A 13,755-nucleotide genomic window follows, 5' to 3' on the forward strand; every position below is an offset into this window, starting at 1 on the left:
TCCCTGCCTCTGATTCCCCATCTCTGATTCCCCATATCTGATTCCCCGCCTCTGATTCCCTGCCTCTGTTTCCCAATATCTAAGTCCCCGCCTCTGATTCCCCAACTCTGATTCCCCACCTCTGATTCCCCAGCTCTGATTCCCCGCCTCTGATTCCCCGCATCTGATTCCCTGCATCTGATTCCAAGCCTCTGATTCCCTGCCTCTGATTCCCAACCTCTGATTCCCCACCTCTGATTCCCCATATCTGATTCCCAGCCTCTGTTTCCCCGCCTCTGATTCCCCGCCTCTGTTTCCCCATATCTGATTCCCGGCCTCTGATTCCCCGCCTCTGATTCCCCGCCTCTGATTCCCTATCTCCGATTCCGCACATCTGATTCCCTGCCTCTGATTCCCCGCCTCTGATTCCCCGCCTCTGATTCCCTGCCTCTGATTCCCAACCTCTGATTCCCCACCTCTGATTCCCCGTGTTTGATTCCCCGCCTCTGTTTCCCCGCCTCTGATTCCCCGCCTCTGATTCCCCAACTCTAATTCCCTGCCTCTGATTCCCCATATCTGATTCCCCGCCTCTGTTTCCCCGCCTCTGATTCCCCGCCCCTGTTTCCCCATATCTGATTCCCTGCCTCTGATTCCCCAACTTTGATTCCCAGCCTCTGATTCCCCAGCTCTGATTCCCCGCCTCTGATTCCCCGTGTTTGATTCCCTGCCTCTGATTCCCCGCCTCTGATTACCCATCTCTGATTCACCACCTTTGATTCGCCACCTCTGATTCCCCATATCTGATTCCCCACCTCTGTTTTCCCGCCTCTGATTCCCCGCCTCTGATTCTCCATATCTCATTCCCCGCCTCTGAATCCCCATCTCTGATTCCCGGACTCTGATTCCCCACCTCTGATTCCCGGCCTCTTATTCCCAGCATCTGATTCCAGGCCTCTGATTCCCGGCCTCTGACTCCCCGCTTCTGATTCTGATTCCCTGCCTCTGATTCCCCATCTCTGATTCCGCACATCTGATTACCTGCCTCTGATTCCCCACCTCTGATTCCCCATATCTGATTCCCCGCCTCTGATTCCCCGCATCCGATTCCCCATATCTGATTCCCCGCCTCTGTTTCCCCGCCCCTGATTCCCCGCCTCTGTTTCCCCATATCTGATTCCCTGCCTCTGATTCCCCGCGTTCTATTCCCTGCCTCTGATTCCCCGCCTGTGATTCCCCATCTCTGATAAACCACCTCTGATTCCCCACCACTGATTCCCCATATCTAATTCCCCTCCTCTGTTTGCCCGCCTCTGATTCCCCACCTCTGATTCCCCATATCTAATTCCCCGCCTCTGTTTGCCCGCCTCTGATTCCCCGCCTCTGTTTCCCCATATCTGATTCCCCGCCTCTGAATCCCCAACTCTGATTCCCCGCCTCTGATTCCCCAGCTCTGATTCCCCGCCTCTGATTCCCCGTGTTTGATTCCCTGCCTCTGATTCCCCGCCTCTGATTCACCATCTCTGATTCACCGCCTTTCATTCGCCACCCTGATTCCCCATATCAGATTCACCGCCTCTGTTTCCCCGCCTCTGATACCCCGCCTCTGATTCCCCATATTTCATTCCCCGCCTCTGATTCCCCATCTCTGATTCCCGGACTCTGATTCCTGGCCTCTTATTCCCGGCATCTGATTCCCGGCCTCTGATCCCGGCCTCTGATTCCCCGCTTCTGATTCTGATCCCTGCCTCTGATTCCCCATCTCTAATTCCGCACATCTGATTCCCTGCCTCTGATTCCCCACCTCTGATTCCCCATATCTGATTCCCCGCCTCTGTTTCCCCGCCTCTAATTCCCCGCCTCTGTTTCCCCATATCTATTTCCCCGCCTCTGATTCCCCGCCTCTGATTCCCCAGCTCTGATTCCCCGCCTCTGAATCCCCAACTCTGATTCCCTGCCTCATATTCCGCAGCTCTGATTCCCCGCCTCTGATTCCCCAGCTCTGATTCCCTGCCTCTGTTTCGCAACCTCTGATTCCCCACCTCTGATTCCCCATATATGATTCCCCACCTCTGTTTCCCTGCCTCTGATTCCCAGCCTCTGTTTCCCCATATCTGATTCCCCGCCTCTGATTCCCCAACTCTGATTCCCCGCCTCTGATTCCCCAGCTCTGATTCCCCACCTATGATTCCCCGTGTTTGATTCACTGCCTCTGATTCCCCGCCTCTGATTAACCATCTCTGATTCACCGCCTTTCATTCGCCACCTCTGATTCCCCATATCAGATTCCCCGCCTCTGTTTCCCCGCCTCTGATTCCCCTCCTCTGTTTCCCCATATCTGATTCCCCGCTTCTGATTCCCCAACTCTGATTCCCCGCCTCTGATTCCCCAGCTCTGATTCCCCGCCTTTGATTCCCCCCGTCTGATTCCCAGCCTCTGAGTCCCCGTGTCTGATTTCCTGCCTCTGATTCCCCGCCTCTGATTCCCCATCTCTGATTCACAGCCGCTGATTCCCCACCTCTGATTCCCCATCTCTGATTCCGCACATCTGATTCCCTGCCTCTGATTCCCCGACTCTGATCCCCACCTCTGATTCCCCAGCTCTGATTCCCCGCCTCTGATTCCCCAACTCTGATTCCCCGCCTCTGATTCCCCAGCTCTGATTCCCCGCCTCTGATTCCCCATATCTGATTCCCCACCTCTGTTTCCCGGCCTCTGATTCCCCGCTTCTGATTCTGAATCCCTGCCTCTGATTCCCCATCTCTGATTCCGCACATCTGATTCCCTGCCTCTGATTCCCCACCTCTGATTCCCCATATCTGATTTCCCGCCTCTGTTTCCCCGCCTCTGATTCCCCGCCTCAGTTTCCCCATATCTAATTCCAAACCTCTGATGCCCCAACTCTGATTCCCTGCCTCTGATTCCCCGCGTTCTATTCCCTGCCTCTGATTCCCCGCCTGTGATTCCCCATCTCTGATTCACCACCTCTGATTCCCCACCTCTGATTCCCCATATCTAATTCCCCGCCTCTGTTTGCCCGACTCTGATTCCCCGCCTCTGTTTCCCCATATCTGATTCCCCGCCTCTGAATCCCCAACTCTGATTCCCTGCCTCTGATTCCCCAGCTCTGATTCCCCGCCTTTGATTCCCCCGTCTGATTCCCAGCCTCTGAAACCCCGTGTCTGATTTCTTGCCTCTGATTCCCTGCCTCTGATTCCCCATCTCTGATTCACAGCCTCTGATTCCCAACCTCTGATTCCCCATCACTGATTCCGCACATCTGATTCCCTGCCTCTGATTCCACGACTCTGATCCCCACCTCTGATTCCGCAGCTCTGATTCCCCGCCTCTGATTCCCCAACTCTGATTCCCCGCCTCTGATTCCCCAGCTCTGATTCCCCGCCTCTGATTCCCCGTGTTTGATCCCCTGCCTCTGATTCCCCGACTCTGATCCCCACCTCTGATTCCGCAGCTCTGATTCCCCGCCTCTGATTCCCCAACTCTGATTCCCCGCCTCTGATTCCCCAACTCTGATTCCCTGCCTCTGATTCCCCAGCTTCATTCCCCGCCTTTGATTCCCCCCGTCTGATTCCCAGCCTCTGAATCCCCGTGTCTGATAACCTGCCACTGATTCCCCGTCTCTGATTCCCCATCTCAGATTCACCGCCTCTGATTCCCCACCTCTGATTCCCCATCTCTGATTCCGCACATCCGACTCCCTGCCTCTGATTCCCCGACTCTGATTCCCCACCTCTGATTCCCCAGCTCTGATTCCCCGCCTCTGATTCCCCAACTCTGATTCCCCGCCTCTGATTCCACAGCTCTGATTCCCCGCCTCTGATTCCCCGTGTTTGATCCCCTGCCTCTGATTCCCCGCCTCTGATTCCCCATCTCTGATTCACCGCCTTTGATTCGCCACCTCTGATTCCCCATATCTGATTCCTCGCCACTGTTTCCCCGCCTCTGATTCCCCGCCTCTGATTCCCCATATCTCATTCCCCGCCTCTGATTCGCCAGCTATGATTCCCCACCTCTGATTCCCCGCATCTGATTCCCTGCCTCTGATTCCCCGCCTCTGATTCCACATCTCTGATTCACCACCTCTGATTCCACGCGTCTGATTCCCCGCCTCTGATTCCCCATCTCTGATTCCCCATCTCTGATTCCCCAATTCTGATTCCCCGCCTCTGATTCCCCAGCTCTGATTCCTCGCCTCTGATTCCCTTCCTTTGATTCCCAACCTCTGATTCCCCAACTCTGATTTCCCATATTGATTCCCTGTGTCTGATTCCCCACCTCTGATTTCACATATTGATTCCCTGCGTCTGATTCCCCGCCTCTGATTCCCCAACTCTGATTCCCCGCCTCTGATTCCCCAGCTCTGATTCCCCGCATCTGATTCCCCGTGTTTGATTCCCTGCCTCTGATTCCCCACCTCTGATTCCCCATATCTGATTCCCCGCCTCTGTTTCCCCACCTTTGATTCCCCGCCTCTGTTTCCCAATATCTAAGTCCCCGCCTCTGATTCCCCAACTCTGATTCCCCACCTCTGATTCCCCAACTCTGATTCCCCGCCTCTGATTCCCCAGCTCTGATTCCCCGCCTCTGATTCCCCGTCTTTGATCCCCTGCCTCTGATTCCCCGCCTCTGATTCCCCATCTCTGATTCACTGCCCTTGATTCGCCACCTCTGATTCCCCATATCTGATTCCTCGCCTCTGTTTCCCCGCCTCTGATTCCCCATATCTCATTCCCCGCCTCTGATTCCCCATCTCTGATTCCCGGACTCTGATTCCCCACCTCTGATTCCCGGCCTCTTATTCCCGGCATCTGATTCCGGCCTCTGATTTCCGGCCTCTGATTCCCTGCTTCTGATTCCCCATCTCTGATTCCGCAAATCTAATTCCCTGCCTCTGATTCCCCACCTCTGATTCCCCATATCTGATTCCCCGCCTCTGTTTCCCCGCCTCTGATTCCCCGCCTCTGTTTCCCCATATCTAAGTCCCCGCCTCTGATTCCCCAACTTTGATTCCCCACCTCTGATTCCCCAGCTCTGATTCCCCGCCTCTGATTCCCCGCATCTGATTCCATGCATCTGATTCCCAGCCTCTGATTCCCAGACTCTGATTCCCAACCTCTGATTCCCCACCTCTGATTCCCCATATCTGATTCCACGCCTCTGTTTCCCCGCCTCTGATTCCCCGCCTCTGTTTCCCCATATCTGATCCCCGCCTCTATTTGCCCGCATCTGATTCCCCGCCTCTGTTTCCCCATATCTGATTCCCCGCCTCTGAATCCCCAACTCTGATTCCCTGCCTCTAATTTCCCAGCTCTGATTCCCCGCCTCTGATTCCCCGCGTCTGATTACCGGCCTCTGATTCCCCGCCTCTGATTCCCCATCTCTGATTCACAACCTCTGATTCCCCACCTCTGATACCCCATATCTGATTCCCCGCCTCTGTTTCCCCGCCTCTGATTCCCCACCTCTGATTCCCAATATCTGATTCCCCGCCTCTGATTCCCCACCTCTGATTCCCCGCCTCTGATTCGCCAGCTATGATTCCCCGCCTCTGATTCCCCGTGTTTGATTCCCTGCCTCTGATTCCCGGCCACTGATTCCCCAACTCTGATTCACCGCCTTTGATTCGCCACCTCTGATTCCCCATATCTGATTCCCCGCCTCTGTTTCCCCGCCTCTGATTCCCCGCCTCTGATTCCCCATATCTCATTCCCCGCCTCTGAATCCCCATCTCTGATTCCCGGACTCTGATTCCCCACCTCTGATTCCCTGCTACTGATTCTGATTCCCTGCCTTTGATTCCCCATCTCTGATTCCGCACATCTGATTCCCTGCCTCTGATTCCCCATCTCTGATTCCCCATATCTGATTCCCCGCTTCTGTTTCCCCGCCTCTGATTCCCCGCCTCTGTTTCCCAATATCTAAGTCCCCGCCTCTGATTCCACAACTCTAATTCCCCACCTCTGATTCCCCAGCTCTGATTCCCCGCCTCTGATTCCCCGCATCTGATTCCCTGCATCTGATTCCAAGCCTCTTATTCCCTGCCTCTGATTCCCAACCTCTGATTCCCCACCTCTGATTCCCCATATCTGATTCCCAGCCTCTGTTTCCCCGCCTCTGATTCCCCGCCTCTGTTTCCCCATATCTGATTCCCGGCCTCTGGTTCCCCGCCTCTGATTCCCCGCCTCTGATTCCCTGCCTCTGATTCGCCATCTCCGATTCCGCACATCTGATTCCCTGCCTCTGATTCCCCGCCTCTGATTCCCCGCCTCTGATTCCCTGCCTCTGATTCCCAACCTCTGATTCCCCACCTCTGATTCCCCGTGTTTGATTCCCCGCCTCTGTTTCTCCGCCTCTGATTCCCCGCCTCTGATTCCCCAACTCTAATTCCCCGCCTCTGATTCCCCATATCTGATTCCCCGCCTCTGTTTCCCCGCCTCTGATTCCCCACCCCTGTTTCCCCATATCTGATTCCCTGCCTCTGATTCCCCAACTTTGATTCCCAGCATCTGATTCCCCAGCTCTGATTCCCCGCCTCTGATTCCCCGCATCTGATTCCCTGCATCTGATTCCAAGCCTCTGATTCCCTGCCTCTGATTCCCTACCTCTGATTCCCCACCTCTGATTCCCCATATCTGATCCCCAGCCTCTGTTTCCCCGCCTCTGTTTCCCCATATCTGATTCCCCGCCTCTGATTCCCCGCCTCTGATTCCCCGCCTCTGATTCCCTGCCTCTGATTCCCCATCTCCGATTCCGCACATCTGATTCCCTGCCTCTGATTCCCCGCCTCTGATTCCCCGCCTCTGATTCCCTGCATCTGATTCCCAACCTCTGATTCCCCACCTCTGATTCCCCGTGTTTGATTCCCCGCCTCTGTTTCCCCGCCTCTGATTCCCCGCCTCTGATTCCCCAACTCTAATTCCCCGCCTCTGATTCCCCATATCTGATTCCCTGCCTCTGTTTCCCCGCCTCTGATTCCCCGCCCCTGTTTCCCCATATCTGATTCCCTGCCTCTGATTCCCCAACTTTGATTCCCAGCCTCTGATTCCCCAGCTCTGATTCCCCGCCTCTGATTCCCCGTGTTTGATTCCCTGCCTCTGATTCCCCGCCTCTGATTCCCCATCTCTGATTCACCGCCTTTGATTCGCCACCTCTGATTCCCCATATCTGATTCCCCACCTCTGTTTCCCCGCCTCTGATTTCCCGCCTCTGATTCTCCATATCTCATTCCCCGCCTCTGACTCCCCATCTCTGATTCCCGGACTATGATTCCCCACCTCTGATTCCCGGCCTCTTATTCCCAGCATCTGATTCCAGGCCTCTGATTCCCGTCCTCTGACTCCCCGCTTCTGATTCTGATTCCCCACCTCTGATTCCCCATATCTGATTCCCCGCCTCTGTTTCTACGCCTCTGATTCCCCGCCTCTGTTTCCCCATATCTAATTCCCCACCTCTGATGCCCCAACTCTGATTCCCCGCCTCTGATTCCACAGCTCTGATTCCCCGCCTCTGATTCCCCACATCCGATTCCCCATATCTGATTCCCCGCCTCTGTTTCCCCGCCCCTGATTCCCCGCCTCTGTTTCCCCATATCTGATTCCCCGCCTCTGATTCCCAACTATGATTCCCCGCCTCTTATTCCCCAGCTCTGATTCCCTGCCTCTGATTCCCCGCGTTCTATTCCCTGCCTCTGATTCCCCGCCTGTGATTCCCCATCTCTGATTCACCACCTCTGATTCCCCACCACTGATTCCCCATATCTAATTCCCCGCCTCTGTTTGCCCGCCTCTGATTCCCCGCCTCTGTTTCCCCATATCTGATTCCCCGCCTCTGAATCCCCAACTCTGATTCCCTGCCTCTGATTCCCCAGCTTCATTCCCCGCCTTTGATTCCCCCCGTCTGATTCCCAGCCTCTGAATCCCCGTGTCTGAAAACCTGCCTCTGATTCCACGCCTCTGATTCCCCATCTCAGATTCACCGCCTCTGATTCCCCACCTCTGATTCCCCATCTCTGATTCCGCACATCCGATTCCCTGCCTCTGATTCCCCGACTCTGATTCCCCACCTCTGATTCCCCAGCTCTGATTCCCCGCCTCTGATTCCCCAACTCTGATTCCCCACCTCTGATTCCCCAGCTGTGATTCCCCGCCTCTGATTCCCCGTGTTTGATCCCCTGCCTCTGATTCCCCAGCTCTGATTCCCCATATCTGATTCCCCGCCTCTGTTTCCCCGCCTCTGATTCCCCGCCTCTGATTCCCCATATCTCATTCCCCGCCTCTAAATCCCCATCTCTGATTCCCGGACTCTGATTCCCCACCTCTGATTCCCGGCCTCTTATTCCCGGCATCTGCTTCCGGCCTCTGATTCCCGGCCTCTGATTCCCTGCGTCTGTTTCTGATTCCCTGCCTCTGATTCCGCAAATCTAATTCCCTGCCTCCGATTCCCCACCTCTGATTCCCCATATCTGATTCCCCGCCTCTGTTTCCCCTCCTTTGATTCCCCGCCTCTGTTTCCCAATATCTAAGTCCCTGCCTCTGATTCCCCAACTCTGATTCCCCACATCTGATTCCCCGCCTCTGATTCCCCGCCTCTGATTCCCCGTGTTTGATCCCCTGCCTCTGATTCCCCGCCTCTGATTCCCCGCCTCTGATTCCCCACCTCTGATTCCCCGCCTCTGATTCGCCAGCTATGATTCCCCGCCTCCTATTCCCCGCGTCTGATTCCCTGCCTCTGATTCCCCGCCTCTGATTCCACATCTCTGATTCACCACCTCTGATTCCCCGCGTCTGATTCCCTGCCTCTGATTCCCCATCTCTGATTCCCCATCTCTGATTCCCCAATTCTGATTCCCCTCCTCTGATTCCCCGTGTTTGATTCCCAGCCTCTGATTCCCGGACTCTGATTCCCCATCTCTGATTCACCGCCTTTGATTCGCCACCTCTGATTCGCCATATCTGATTCCCCGCCTCTGTTTCCCCGCCGATGATTCCCCGCCTCTGATTCCCCATATCTCATTCCCCGCCTCTGAATCCCCATCTCTGATTCCCGGACTCTGATTCCCCACCTCTGATTTCCGGCCTCTTATTCCCGGCATCTGATTCCGGCCTCTGATTCCCGGCCTCTGATTCCCTGCTTCTGATTCTGATTCCCTGCCTTTGATTCCCCATCTCTGATTCCGCACATCTGATTCCCTGCCTCTGATTCCCCATCTCTGATTCCCCATATCTGATTCCCCGCCTCTGATTCCCTGCCTCTGTTTCCCAATATCTAAGTCCCCGCCTCTGATTCCCCAACTCTGATTCCCCACCTCTGATTCCCCAGCTCTGATTCCCCGCCTCTGATTCCCCGCATCTGATTCCCTGCATCTGATTCCAAGCCTCTGATTCCCTGCCTCTGATTCCCAACCTCTGATTCCCCACCTCTGATTCCCCATATCTGATTCCCAGCCTCTGTTTCCCCGCCTCTGATTCCCCGCCTCTGTTTCCCCATATCTGATTCCCGGCCTCTGATTCCCCGCCTCTGATTCCCCGCCTCTGATTCCCTATCTCCGATTCCGCACATCTGATTCCCTGCCTCTGATTCCCCGCCTCTGATTCCCCGCCTCTGATTCCCTGCCTCTGATTCCCAACCTCTGATTCCCCACCTCTGATTCCCCGTGTTTGATTCCCCGCCTCTGTTTCCCCGCCTCTGATTCCCCGCCTCTGATTCCCCAACTCTAATTCCCTGCCTCTGATTCCCCATATCTGATTCCCCGCCTCTGTTTCCCCGCCTCTGATTCCCCGCCCCTGTTTCCCCATATCTGATTCCCTGCCTCTGATTCCCCAACTTTGATTCCCAGCCTCTGATTCCCCAGCTCTGATTCCCCGCCTCTGATTCCCCGTGTTTGATTCCCTGCCTCTGATTCCCCGCCTCTGATTACCCATCTCTGATTCACCACCTTTGATTCGCCACCTCTGATTCCCCATATCTGATTCCCCACCTCTGTTTTCCCGCCTCTGATTCCCCGCCTCTGATTCTCCATATCTCATTCCCCGCCTCTGAATCCCCATCTCTGATTCCCGGACTCTGATTCCCCACCTCTGATTCCCGGCCTCTTATTCCCAGCATCTGATTCCAGGCCTCTGATTCCCGGCCTCTGACTCCCCGCTTCTGATTCTGATTCCCTGCCTCTGATTCCCCATCTCTGATTCCGCACATCTGATTACCTGCCTCTGATTCCCCACCTCTGATTCCCCATATCTGATTCCCCGCCTCTGATTCCCCGCATCCGATTCCCCATATCTGATTCCCCGCCTCTGTTTCCCCGCCCCTGATTCCCCGCCTCTGTTTCCCCATATCTGATTCCCTGCCTCTGATTCCCCGCGTTCTATTCCCTGCCTCTGATTCCCCGCCTGTGATTCCCCATCTCTGATAAACCACCTCTGATTCCCCACCACTGATTCCCCATATCTAATTCCCCTCCTCTGTTTGCCCGCCTCTGATTCCCCACCTCTGATTCCCCATATCTAATTCCCCGCCTCTGTTTGCCCGCCTCTGATTCCCCGCCTCTGTTTCCCCATATCTGATTCCCCGCCTCTGAATCCCCAACTCTGATTCCCCGCCTCTGATTCCCCAGCTCTGATTCCCCGCCTCTGATTCCCCGTGTTTGATTCCCTGCCTCTGATTCCCCGCCTCTGATTCACCATCTCTGATTCACCGCCTTTCATTCGCCACCCTGATTCCCCATATCAGATTCACCGCCTCTGTTTCCCCGCCTCTGATACCCCGCCTCTGATTCCCCATATTTCATTCCCCGCCTCTGATTCCCCATCTCTGATTCCCGGACTCTGATTCCTGGCCTCTTATTCCCGGCATCTGATTCCCGGCCTCTGATCCCGGCCTCTGATTCCCCGCTTCTGATTCTGATCCCTGCCTCTGATTCCCCATCTCTGATTCCGCACATCTGATTCCCTGCCTCTGATTCCCCACCTCTGATTCCCCATATCTGATTCCCCGCCTCTGTTTCCCCGCCTCTAATTCCCCGCCTCTGTTTCCCCATATCTATTTCCCCGCCTCTGATTCCCCGCCTCTGATTCCCCAGCTCTGATTCCCCGCCTCTGAATCCCCAACTCTGATTCCCTGCCTCATATTCCGCAGCTCTGATTCCCCGCCTCTGATTCCCCAGCTCTGATTCCCTGCCTCTGTTTCGCAACCTCTGATTCCCCACCTCTGATTCCCCATATATGATTCCCCACCTCTGTTTCCCTGCCTCTGATTCCCAGCCTCTGTTTCCCCATATCTGATTCCCCGCCTCTGATTCCCCAACTCTGATTCCCCGCCTCTGATTCCCCAGCTCTGATTCCCCACCTATGATTCCCCGTGTTTGATTCACTGCCTCTGATTCCCCGCCTCTGATTAACCATCTCTGATTCACCGCCTTTCATTCGCCACCTCTGATTCCCCATATCAGATTCCCCGCCTCTGTTTCCCCGCCTCTGATTCCCCTCCTCTGTTTCCCCATATCTGATTCCCCGCTTCTGATTCCCCAACTCTGATTCCCCGCCTCTGATTCCCCAGCTCTGATTCCCCGCCTTTGATTCCCCCCGTCTGATTCCCAGCCTCTGAGTCCCCGTGTCTGATTTCCTGCCTCTGATTCCCCGCCTCTGATTCCCCATCTCTGATTCACAGCCGCTGATTCCCCACCTCTGATTCCCCATCTCTGATTCCGCACATCTGATTCCCTGCCTCTGATTCCCCGACTCTGATCCCCACCTCTGATTCCCCAGCTCTGATTCCCCGCCTCTGATTCCCCAACTCTGATTCCCCGCCTCTGATTCCCCAGCTCTGATTCCCCGCCTCTGATTCCCCATATCTGATTCCCCACCTCTGTTTCCCGGCCTCTGATTCCCCGCTTCTGATTCTGAATCCCTGCCTCTGATTCCCCATCTCTGATTCCGCACATCTGATTCCCTGCCTCTGATTCCCCACCTCTGATTCCCCATATCTGATTTCCCGCCTCTGTTTCCCCGCCTCTGATTCCCCGCCTCAGTTTCCCCATATCTAATTCCAAACCTCTGATGCCCCAACTCTGATTCCCTGCCTCTGATTCCCCGCGTTCTATTCCCTGCCTCTGATTCCCCGCCTGTGATTCCCCATCTCTGATTCACCACCTCTGATTCCCCACCTCTGATTCCCCATATCTAATTCCCCGCCTCTGTTTGCCCGACTCTGATTCCCCGCCTCTGTTTCCCCATATCTGATTCCCCGCCTCTGAATCCCCAACTCTGATTCCCTGCCTCTGATTCCCCAGCTCTGATTCCCCGCCTTTGATTCCCCCGTCTGATTCCCAGCCTCTGAAACCCCGTGTCTGATTTCTTGCCTCTGATTCCCTGCCTCTGATTCCCCATCTCTGATTCACAGCCTCTGATTCCCCACCTCTGATTCCCCATCACTGATTCCGCACATCTGATTCCCTGCCTCTGATTCCACGACTCTGATCCCCACCTCTGATTCCGCAGCTCTGATTCCCCGCCTCTGATTCCCCAACTCTGATTCCCCGCCTCTGATTCCCCAGCTCTGATTCCCCGCCTCTGATTCCCCGTGTTTGATCCCCTGCCTCTGATTCCCCGACTCTGATCCCCACCTCTGATTCCGCAGCTCTGATTCCCCGCCTCTGATTCCCCAACTCTGATTCCCCGCCTCTGATTCCCCAACTCTGATTCCCTGCCTCTGATTCCCCAGCTTCATTCCCCGCCTTTGATTCCCCCCGTCTGATTCCCAGCCTCTGAATCCCCGTGTCTGATAACCTGCCACTGATTCCCCGTCTCTGATTCCCCATCTCAGATTCACCGCCTCTGATTCCCCACCTCTGATTCCCCATCTCTGATTCCGCACATCCGACTCCCTGCCTCTGATTCCCCGACTCTGATTCCCCACCTCTGATTCCCCAGCTCTGATTCCCCGCCTCTGATTCCCCAACTCTGATTCCCCGCCTCTGATTCCACAGCTCTGATTCCCCGCCTCTGATTCCCCGTGTTTGATCCCCTGCCTCTGATTCCCCGCCTCTGATTCCCCATCTCTGATTCACCGCCTTTGATTCGCCACCTCTGATTCCCCATATCTGATTCCTCGCCACTGTTTCCCCGCCTCTGATTCCCCGCCTCTGATTCCCCATATCTCATTCCCCGCCTCTGATTCGCCAGCTATGATTCCCCACCTCTGATTCCCCGCATCTGATTCCCTGCCTCTGATTCCCCGCCTCTGATTCCACATCTCTGATTCACCACCTCTGATTCCACGCGTCTGATTCCCCGCCTCTGATTCCCCATCTCTGATTCCCCATCTCTGATTCCCCAATTCTGATTCCCCGCCTCTGATTCCCCAGCTCTGATTCCTCGCCTCTGATTCCCTTCCTTTGATTCCCAACCTCTGATTCCCCAACTCTGATTTCCCATATTGATTCCCTGTGTCTGATTCCCCACCTCTGATTTCACATATTGATTCCCTGCGTCTGATTCCCCGCCTCTGATTCCCCAACTCTGATTCCCCGCCTCTGATTCCCCAGCTCTGATTCCCCGCATCTGATTCCCCGTGTTTGATTCCCTGCCTCTGATTCCCCACCTCTGATTCCCCATATCTGATTCCCCGCCTCTGTTTCCCCACCTTTGATTCCCCGCCTCTGTTTCCCAATATCTAAGTCCCCGCCTCTGATTCCCCAACTCTGATTCCCCACCTCTGATTCCCCAACTCTGATTCCCCGCCTCTGATTCCCCAGCTCTGATT

This window comes from Narcine bancroftii, chromosome 7 (genome assembly GCF_036971445.1).
Source record: "Narcine bancroftii isolate sNarBan1 chromosome 7, sNarBan1.hap1, whole genome shotgun sequence".
Taxonomy (NCBI): Eukaryota; Metazoa; Chordata; class Chondrichthyes; order Torpediniformes; family Narcinidae; genus Narcine; species Narcine bancroftii.